We start from the raw sequence: 12,588 nt of genomic DNA on the forward strand, positions 1-12,588 counted from the left end.
AATTAAACTCTGTATGTCAGTGGTTCCCGACCTTTTTCACAGATCAACTACTCACCCATTCATTGACATCATCTGCATCCGCAGTCTTCCACACGTGCTCTATATGAATTGATTTTATACTGAACGTTATTTAGCACAATTGCTATATACAGTAAAAGTTCAAACTGATACGGTTATGTTTTCATACAATTGAACTGTGAATGTTTAGATTGGTCTGGTTAACTTTGCATTTGTATCCACCACTTAGACTTGGATTTTTGCCAGTAGAAGCGAGCTGTTCATCCATTACTTAGAGTAAAAACCATGGATTTCAACCAGGAATCCTGAAGTTAAACTTCATTAATTGTAGGACTCTTTCTGTATATTTTAAGACCTCATCGCCAATATGAGTTCCAACCGTGTGTCAAATTAATGATTTTTGAGACATTTTTGAGACATTTTTTAATGATATCTTTTGTGACATACTACACTACAACTTTTTATGACATACTAGGACATACTAGGAATATTTAACATTTCAGTGACATACTGTACTATATCTTTTTACATGACATTTTTATAACACACTATACTATGACTATTAATATGACATTTTTATGACATACTACAAATATGACTTTTTTGGCATACTATGCTGTGTATAATTCTTTTATGACTTTTTATGAAATACTAGAATATAAATTGTTATTACTTTTTATGACTTATTATAGTATGACTTTTTATGACATACTATACTTTAACTTTTTATGAAATATACTGTCTTTTTACATGACATTTTTATGACATACTTAACTTTTTTCAAAATACTATGACTTACTTTTTATGACACTAAATGATCACTTTTTCATGACTTTTTATGAGATACTATACTATACTATCTTTACATAATTTTATGACATTCTATGACTTTTTATGGCTTAGCCTACTATGCTATGACTTTTTTGACTTTTTTCATCATTTTTAAATTGTCACTTTTTTCGACATACTATACTGTGACTTTTTATCACTTTTTTCGACATACAATACTATGACTTTTTCAACATACTATACTATGACTTTTTTAGCACTTGTTTCAACAGGCATTACTATGACTTCTTAATCCCTTTTTTCGACATACTATATTATGACTTTTTTGACATACTATGACTTTATTATCACTCTTTTCGACATACTATACTATGACTTTGTTTTCACTTTTGACATGCTATACTATGACGTTTTCATTATATATTGTATATATATTATTATATTATATATATTATATTATTATCACTTCTTCCAACATGCTATACTATTACTCTTTTTGACATGCTATACTATGACGTTTTTATCACTTTTTTGACATGCTATACTATGACTTTTATCAAATTTTTTCGACATACTATACTATGACTTTTTTAAACATGCTATACTATGACTATTTTCGACTTACTATACTATGACTTGTTTTATCACTTTTTTCGACATACTATACTATGACTATATTCAAAAAGGTTATTCAATGACTGTTTTATTACTATTTTGGACATACTCTTTACTATGACTATTTTCGACTTGCTATACTATGACTTTTTGTCACTTTATTTGACATGCTATACTATGACTATTTTCGACTTACTATACTATGACTTTTTTTATCACTTTTTTCTACATACTATACTATGACTTTTTTATCACTTTATTTGACATGCTATACTATGACTATATTCGAAAAGGTTATTCTATGACTATTTTATTACTATTTTGGACATACTCTATACTATGACTCTTTTCAACATGCTATACTATGACTTTTATCACTTTTTTTGACATACAAGTCTATAACTTTTTTCTTTTTTCGACAGGCATTACAATTACTTCATTTGACATACTATACTATGACTATTTATCGCTTCTTTCGACTTGCTATACCATGACTTATTATCACTTTTTTCGACATTCTATACTATGACTTTTTTCGACGTGCCATATGACTCTTTTCGATGCGCTATACTATGACTATTTCATCACTTCATTCGACATGCTATACTATGACTTTTTATCGCTTCTTTCGTCTTGCTATACTATGACTTTTTTAGACATACTATACTATGACTATTTCATCACTTCTTTCGACATGCTATACTATGACTTTTTTCGACATGCTATACTATGACGTTTTTATTACTTTTTTCGACATGCTATACTATGACGCTTTTATCACTTTTTTCAACATACTATACCATGACTTTTTTATCACTTTTTTCGACTTACTATACGATGACGTTTGAACACTTTTTCGAGATGCTATACTATGACTTCTTTCGATGAGCTATATGATTCTTTTCGACATGCTATACTATGACGTTTTTATTACTTTTTCGACATGCTATACTATGACGCTTTTATCACTTTTTTCAACATACTATACTATGACTTTTTTATCACTTTTTTCGACTTACTATACGATGACTATTTCATCACTTCTTTCGAAATGCTATACTATGACTCTTTTCGACATGATATGACATGATATGATATGACGTTTTTGTCACTTTTTTGACATGCTATACTATGACTTTTATCACATTTTTCGACATACTATAATATGACTTTTTTAAACATACTATACTATGACTATTTTCGACATACATTAGTATGACTTTTTTAGCACTTGTTTCAACAGGCATTACTATGACTTCTTAATCCCTTTTTTCAACATACTATATTATGACTTTTTTGACATACTATGACTTTATTATCACTCTTTTCGACATACTATACTATGACTTTGTTTTCACTTTTGACATGCTATACTATGACGTTTTCATTATATATTGTATTTATTTTTTATGCTATACTATTCCATTCCTTTTGACAGCTATACTATAATTTTTTTTTTTATCAAATTTTTCGACATACTATAATATGACTTTTTTTAAACATACTATACTATGACTATTTTCGATTTACTATACTATGACTTGTTTTATCACTTTTTTCGACATACTATACTATGACTATATTCAAAAGGTTATTCAATGACTGTTTTATTACTATTTTGGACTTACTCTATACTATGACTATTTTCGACTTGCTATACTATGACTTTGTTGTCACTTTATTTGACATGCTATACTATGACTATATTCGAAAAGGTTATTCAATGACTGTTTTATTACTATTTTGGACATACTCTATACTATGACTCTTTTCAACATGCTATACTATGACTTTTATCACTTTTTTTGACATACTAGTCTATAACTTTTTTCTTTTTCGACAGGCATTACAATGACTTCATTTGACATACTATACTATGACTATTTATCGCTTCTTTCGACTTGCTATACAATGACTTATTATCACTTTTTTCAACATACTATACTATGACTTTATTATCACTTCATTCGACATGCTATACTATGACTTTTTATCGCTTCTTTCGTCTTGCTATACTATGACTTTTTTCGACATGCTATACTATGACGTTTTTATTACTTTTTCGACATGCTATACTATGATGCTTTTATCACTTTTTTCAACATACTATACTATGACTTTTTTATCACTTTTTTCGACATACTATACTATGACTTTTTATCGCTTCTTTCGACTTGCTATACTATGACTTTATTATCACTTTTTATGACTTACTATACGATGACTTTTGAACACTTTTTCGACATACTATACTATGACTTTTTTCGACGAGCTATATGACTCTTTTCGACATACTATACTATGACTTTTTTCGACATGCTATACTATGACGTTTTTATCACTTTTTTCGACATGCTATACTATGACGTTTTTATCACTTTTTTCGACATGCTATACTATGACGTTTTTATCACTTTTTTGGACATGCTATACTATGACTTTTTTCGACATGCTATACTATGACGTTTTTATCACTTTTTTGGACATGCTATACTATGACTTTTTTCGACATGCTATACTATGACTTTTTTCGACATGCTATACTCGGACGTTTTTATTACTTTTTTCAACATACTATACTATGACTCTTTTCAACATACTATACTATGACTATTTTCGACATGCTATACTATGTTTTTTTTCGACATACTATACTATGACGTTTTTATCACTTTTTTCAACGTGCTATACTATGACTTTTTTCGACATGCTATACTATGACGTTTTTATTACTTTTTTCGACATGCTATACTATGACGCTTTTATCACTTTTTTCAACATACTATACTATGACTTTTTTATCACTTTTTTCGACTTACTATACGATGACTTTTGAACACTTTTTCGATATGATATACTATGACTTCTTTTCACGAGCTATATGACTCTTTTCGATACTCTATACTATGACTATTTCATCACTTCTTTCAACATGCTATACTATGACTTTTATCACATTTTTCGACATACTATAATATGACTTTATTAAACATACTATACTGTGACTATTTTCGACATACATTAGTATGACTTTTTATCGCGTCTTTCGACTTGCTATACTATGACTATTTTCGACTTACTATACTATGACTTTTTTTATCACTTTTTTCTACATACTATAGTATGACTTTTTATCACTTTATTCGACATGCTATAGTATGACTATTTTCGAAAATGTTATTCTATGACTGCTTTATTGCTATTTTGGACATACTCTATACTATGACTATTTTCAACGTGCTATATGACTGTTTTCGATACGCTATACTATGACTATTTCATCACTTCTTTCGACTTGCTATACTATGACTTTTTTATTACTCTTTTCGACATGCTATAATATGACTATTTCATCACTTGTTTCGACATGCTATACTATGACTATTTTCGACTTACTATACTATGACTTTTTTATCACTTTTTTCTACATACTATACTATGACTTTTTTATCACTTTATTTGACATGCTATACTATGACTATATTCGAAAAGGTTATTCTTTGACTGTTTGATTACTATTTTGGACATACTCTATACTATGACTCTTTTCAACATGCTATACTATGACTTTTATCGCTTTTTTTGACATACTAGTCTATGACTTTTTTCTTTTTTCGACAGGCATTACAATGACTTCATTTGACATACTATACTATGACTTTTTATCGCTTCTTTCGAATTGCTATACCATGACTTTATTATCACTTTTTTCAACATACTATACTATGACTTTTGTATCACTTTTTTCGACATACTATACTATGACTTTTTTCGATGTGCTAAATGAGTTTTTCGATGCGCGATACTACGACTATTTCATCACTTCTTTCGACATACTGTACTATGATGATTTTCGACATGCTATACTACGACGTTTTTATCACTTTTTTCGACATGCTATACTATGACTTTTTTAGACATACTATATTATGACTTTTTATCGCTTCTTTCGACTTGCTATACTATGACTTTATTATCACTTTTTTGACTTACTATACGATGACTTTTGAACACTTTTTCGACATACTATACTATGACTTTTTTCGAAAATGTTATTCTATGACTGCTTTATTACTATTTTGGACATACTCTATACTATGACTATTTCATCACTTCTTTCGACTTGCTATACTATGACTTTTTTATACACTTCTTTAGCCCTTATGACTATTTCATCACTTTAATTTTACATACTATGACTATTTCATTTATGCTTATACTATGACTTTTTTCGACATGCTATACTATGACTTTTTATCACTTTTTTCAACATGCTATACTATGACTCTTTTCGACATGCTATACTATGACTTTTTATCACTTTTTTCAACATGCTATACTATGACTCTTTTCGACATGCTATACTATGACTTTTTATCACTTTTTTCGACATACTATACTATGACTTTTTTAGACATACTGTACTTTGACTATTTTCGACATACAATACTATGACTTTTTATCGCTTCTTTCAACTTGCTATACTACGACTTTATTATCACTTTTTTTGACATGCTATACTATGACTTTTTTCAACATACTATACTATGACTATTTTCGACATACAATAGTATGACTTTTTATCGCGTCTTTCGACATGCTATACTATGACTTTTTTATTACTTTTTTCGACATGCTATACTATTACTTTTTCTGACATACTATACATAACTTTTTTAATCACTTTTTTTGACATACTATACTATGACTTTTTTCGACATGCTATACTATGACTTTTTTCGACATGCTATACTATGACGTTTTTATTACTTTTTTCAACATACTATACTATGACTTTTTTCGACATGCTATACTATGACGTTTTGATCACTTTTTTCGACATGCTATACTATGATGTTTTTATTACTTTTTTCAACATGCTATACTATGACTTTTTTCGACATGCTATACTATGACTATTTCATCACTTCTTTCGACATACTATACTATGACTTTTTTCAACATACGATACTATGACTATTTTCGAAATACAATACTATGACGTTTTTATCACTTTTTTCAACATACAATACTATGACTATTTTTGACATACAATACTATGACTTTTGTATCACTATTTTCGACATACTATACTATGACTTTTTTCGACGTGGCATTACGTGCTATACTATGACTATTTCATCACTTCTTTCGACATGCTATACTATGACTATTTCATCACTTCTTTCGATACGCTATACTATGACTATTTCATGACTTCATTTGACATACTATACTACGACTTCTTATCGCTTCTTTCGACTTGCTATACCATGACTTTATTATCACTTTTTTCAACATACTATACTATGACTTTTGTATCACTTTTTTCGACATACTATACTATGACTTTTTTCGATCAGTAACTATATTACTTTTTTTCGATGCTACTATTTCGACTATTTCATCACTTCTTTCGACATACTGTACTATGACTATTTTCGACATGCTATACTATGACGTTTTTATCACTTTTTTCGACATGCTATACTATGACTTTTTACCACTTTTTTCGATAGGCTATAATATGACTTTTTTCGACATGCTATACTATGACTTTTTTCGACATGCTATACTATGACGTTTTTATTACTTTTTTCAACATACTATACTATTACTTTTTTCGACATGCTATACTATGACTTTTTTCGACATGCTATACTATGACGTTTTTATTACTTTTCAACATACTATACTATTATTTTTTTCGACATGCTATACTATGACGTGACGCTATATATGGTAGTTTATTACTTTCTACTATACTATTACTTTTTTCGACATGCTATACTATGACTTTTTTCGACGTACTATACTATGACGTTTTATTACTTTTTTAACATACTTATACTATGACTTTTTCGATGTTTTCGCACCGATGCTTATACTACGACTATTTCATCACTTCTTTCGACATACTGTACTATGACTATTTTCGACATGCTATACTATGACGTTTTTATCACTTTTTTCGACATGCTATACTATGATACTTTTACCACTTTTTCGATGGGCTATAATATGATCTTTTTTTCGACATGCTATACTATGACGTTTTATTACTTTTTCAACATACTATACTATGACTTTTTTTCGACTTGCTATACTATGACTTTTTTCGACATGCTATACTATGACGTTTTATTACTTTTTCAATATACTATACTATGACTTTTTTCGACGCTATACTATGGCGTTTTTATTACTTTTCAACATCACTATACTATTGCTTTTTTCGACATGCTATACTATGACTTTTTCGACCGAAATGCTTATACTATGACGTTTTGATCACTTTTTCGACGTACTATACTATGGCCTTTTTATTACTTTTCAACATACTATACTATGACTTTTTTTCGAATTACAATACTATGACTTTTTTAGACATACTATACCATTTCATCATTCTTCGACATGCTATACTGACTTTTTTTCAACTTACAATACTATGATTATTTGACATACAATACTATGACTTTTTGTATCATTATTTTCGATATACTATACTTCTTTTTTCGACTATACTATGACTATTTCATCACTTCTTTCGACATGCTATACTATGACTATTTCATCACTTCTTTCGATACGCTATACTATGACTATTTCATCACTTTTTTCGACATACTGTACTATGACTATTTTCGACATGCTATACTATGACTTTTTTCGACATGCTATACTATGACTTTTTATCACTTTTTTCAACATGCTATACTATGACTCTTTTCGACATGCTATACTATGACTTTTTATCACTTTTTTCAACATGCTATACTATGACTCTTTTCGACATGCTATACTATGACTTTTTATCACTTTTTTCAACATACTATACTATGACTTTTTTAGACATACTGTACTTTGACTATTTTCGACATACAATACTATGACTTTTTATCGCTTCTTTCGACTTGCTATACTACGACTTTATTATCACTTTTTTTGACATGCTATACTATGACTTTTTTCAACATACTATATGACTTTTTTTGACAATACAATGGTATGACTTTTTTATCGCGTCTTCGACATGCTATACTATGACTTTTTATTACTTTTTTCGACATATACTTTATTACTTTTTTCTGAATATATTATAAATTTTTAAAAACTATTTTTAAAATTTATACTATACCCTATGACTTTTTTTGATACTATACTATGACGTTTTGATCACTTTTTTCGACATGCTATACTATGATGTTTTTATTACTTTTTTCAACATGCTATACTATGACTTTTTTCGACATGCTATACTATGACTATTTCATCACTTCTTTCGACATACTATACTATGACTTTTTTCAACATACGATACTATGACTATTTTCGAAATACAATACTATGACGTTTTTATCACTTTTTTCAACATACAATACTATGGCTATTTTTGACATACAATACTATGACTTTTGTATCACTATTTTCGACATACTATACTATGACTTTTTTCGACGTGCTATACTATGACTATTTCATCACTTCTTTCGACATGCTATACTATGACTATTTCATCACTTCTTTCGATACGCTATACTATGACTATTTCATGACTTCATTTGACATACTATACTACGACTTCTTATCGCTTCTTTCGACTTGCTATACCATGACTTTATTATCACTTTTTTCAACATACTATACTATGACTTTTGTATCACTTTTTCCGACATACTATACTATGACTTTTTTCGATGTGCTATATGACTCTTTTCGATGCGCTATACTACGACTATTTCATCACTTCTTTCGACATACTGTACTATGACTATTTTCGACATGCTATACTATGACGTTTTTATCACTTTTTTCGACATGCTATACTATGACTTTTTACCACTTTTTTCAATAGGCTATAATATGACTTTTTTCGACATGCTATACTATGACTTTTTTCGACATGCTATACTATGACGTTTTTATTACTTTTTTCAACATACTATACTATTACTTTTTTCGACATGCTATACTATGACTTTTTTCGACATGCTATACTATGACGTTTTTATTACTTTTTTCAACATACTATACTATTACTTTTTTCGACATGCTATACTATGACTTTTTTCGACATGCTATACTATGACGTTTTTATTACTTTTTTCAACATACTATACTATTACTTTTTTCGACATGCTATACTATGACTTTTTTCGACATGCTATACTATGACGTTTTGATCACTTTTTTCGACATGCTATACTATGACGTTTTTATTACTTTTTTCAACATACTATACTATGACTTTTGTATCACTTTTTTCGACATACTATACTATGACTTTTTTCGACATGCTATACTATGACGTTTTTATTACTTTTTTCAACATACTATACTATGACTTTTTTTGACATGCTATACTATGACGTTTTTATTACTTTTTTCAACATACTATACTATTACTTTTTTCGACATGCTATACTATGACTTTTTTCGACATGCTATACTATGACGTTTTGATCACTTTTTTCGACATGCTATACTATGACGTTTTTATTACTTTTTTCAACATACTATACTATGACTTTTTTCGACATGCAATACTATGACTTTTTTCGACATGCTATACTATGACTATTTCATCACTTCTTTCGACATGCTATACTATGACTTTTTTCAACATACAATACTATGACTATATTTGACATACAATACTATGACTTTTGTATCACTATTTTCGACATACTATACTATGACTTTTTTCGACGTGCTATACTATGACTATTTCATCACTTCTTTCGACATGCTATACTATGACTATTTCATCACTTCTTCGATACGCTATACTATGACTATTTCATCACTTCTTTCGACATACTGTACTATGACTATTTTCGACATGCTATACTATGACTTTTTTCGACATGCTATACTATGACTTTTTATCACTTTTTTCAACATGCTATACTATGACTCTTTTCGACATGCTAGTTTTACTATGACTTTTATCACTTTTTTCAACATGCTATATATGACTCTTTTCGACATGCTATACAACTTTTATCACTTTTTTCAACATACTATACTATGACCTTTTTAGACATAATGTACTTTGACCTTACTTTCGCATACAATACTATGACTTTATCGCTTCTTCGACCTTGCTATACTACGACTTTATTATCACTTTTTTTGACATGCTATACTATGACTTTTTTCAACATACTATACTATGACTATTTTCGACATACAATAGTATGACTTTTTATCGCGTCTTTCGACATGCTATACTATGACTTTTTTATTACTTTTTTCGACATGCTATACTATTACTTTTTCTGACATACTATACATAACTTTTTTAATCACTTTTTTTGACATACTATACTATGACTTTTTCGACATGCTATACTATGACTTTTTTCGACATGCTATACTATGACGTTTTATTACTTTTTTCAACATACTATACTATGACTTTTTTCGACATGCTATACTATGACTTTTTTCGACATGCTATACTATGACGTTTTGATCACTTTTTTCGACATGCTATACTATGATGTTTTTATTACTTTTTTCAACATGCTATACTATGACTTTTTTCGACATGCTATACTATGACTATTTCATCACTTCTTTCGACATACTATACTATGACTTTTTCAACATACACGATACTGCGACTATTTTCGAAATACAATACTATGACGTTTTATCACCTTTTTCAACATACAATACTGACTTATTTTTGACATACAATACTATGACTTTTGTATCAACTATTTTCGACATACTATACTATGACTTTTTCGACGTGCTGATACACTATCTATTTCATCACTCTTTCGACATGCTATACTATGACTATTTCATCACTTCTTTCATTACACCATGACTATTTCATAACTTCATTTGACATACCTATACCAACTTTAATTTTATCGCTTTTTCAACTTACATACTATACCATGACTTTTGTATCACTTTTTCGACATACCTTATACACTTTTTCGGCATACTATATGACTCTTTTCGACGCTGCTATAATTATCAACTATTTCATCACTCTTTCGACATAACTGTAACTATGACTATTTTCGACATGCTATACTATGACGCTTTTCTTACGACATGCTATACTATGACTTTTACCACTTTTTCGAGGGCTATAATTAATGACTTTTTTCGACATGCTATAGTATGACTCTTTTCGACATGCTATACCATGACGTTTTTATTACTTTTCAACATACTATACTATTACTTTTCGACTGCTATACCATGACTTTTTCTACGCTATACTATGACGCTTTGATCACTTTTTTCCACATGCTATACTATGACGCTATAATTTTTTTCAACATACTATACTATGACTTTTTCACTACGCAATACATGACTCTTTTTTCGACATGCTATACATGACTATACTTTCATCACTTCTTTCTCGACATGCTATACCATGACTTTTTTCAACATACAATACTATGACTATATTTGATATACAATACCATGACTTTGTATCACTATTTTCGACATAACTATACTATGACTTTTTCTCACGCCATACCATGACTATTTCATCACTCTTTCGACATGCATACTCATGACTATTTCATCACTTTCTTCGATACGCTATACTCATGACTATTTCATCACTTTTTTCGACATACTGTACTATGACTATTTTCGACATGCTATACTATGACTTTTTTCGACATGCTATACTATGACTTTTTATCACTTTTTTCAACATGCTATACTATGACTCTTTTCGACATGCTATACTATGACTTTTTATCACTTTTTTCAACATGCTATACTATGACTCTTTTCGACATGCTATACTATGACTTTTTTAGACATACTGTACTTTGACTATTTTCGACATACAATACTATGACTTTTTATCGCTTCTTTCGACTTGCTATACTACGACTTTATTATCACTTTTTTTGACATGCTATACTATGACTTTTTTCAACATACTATACTATGACTATTTTCGACATACAATAGTATGACTTTTTATCGCGTCTTTCGACATGCTATACTATGACTTTTTTATTACTTTTTTCGACATGCTATACTATTACTTTTTCTGACATACTATACATAACTTTTTTAATCACTTTTTTTGACATACTATACTATGACTATTTTCGACATGCTATACTATGACTCTTTTCGACATGCTATACTATGACTTTTTATCAC

Source organism: Perca fluviatilis, chromosome 2, assembly GCF_010015445.1.
Source record: "Perca fluviatilis chromosome 2, GENO_Pfluv_1.0, whole genome shotgun sequence".
NCBI classification, from domain to species: domain Eukaryota; kingdom Metazoa; phylum Chordata; class Actinopteri; order Perciformes; family Percidae; genus Perca; species Perca fluviatilis.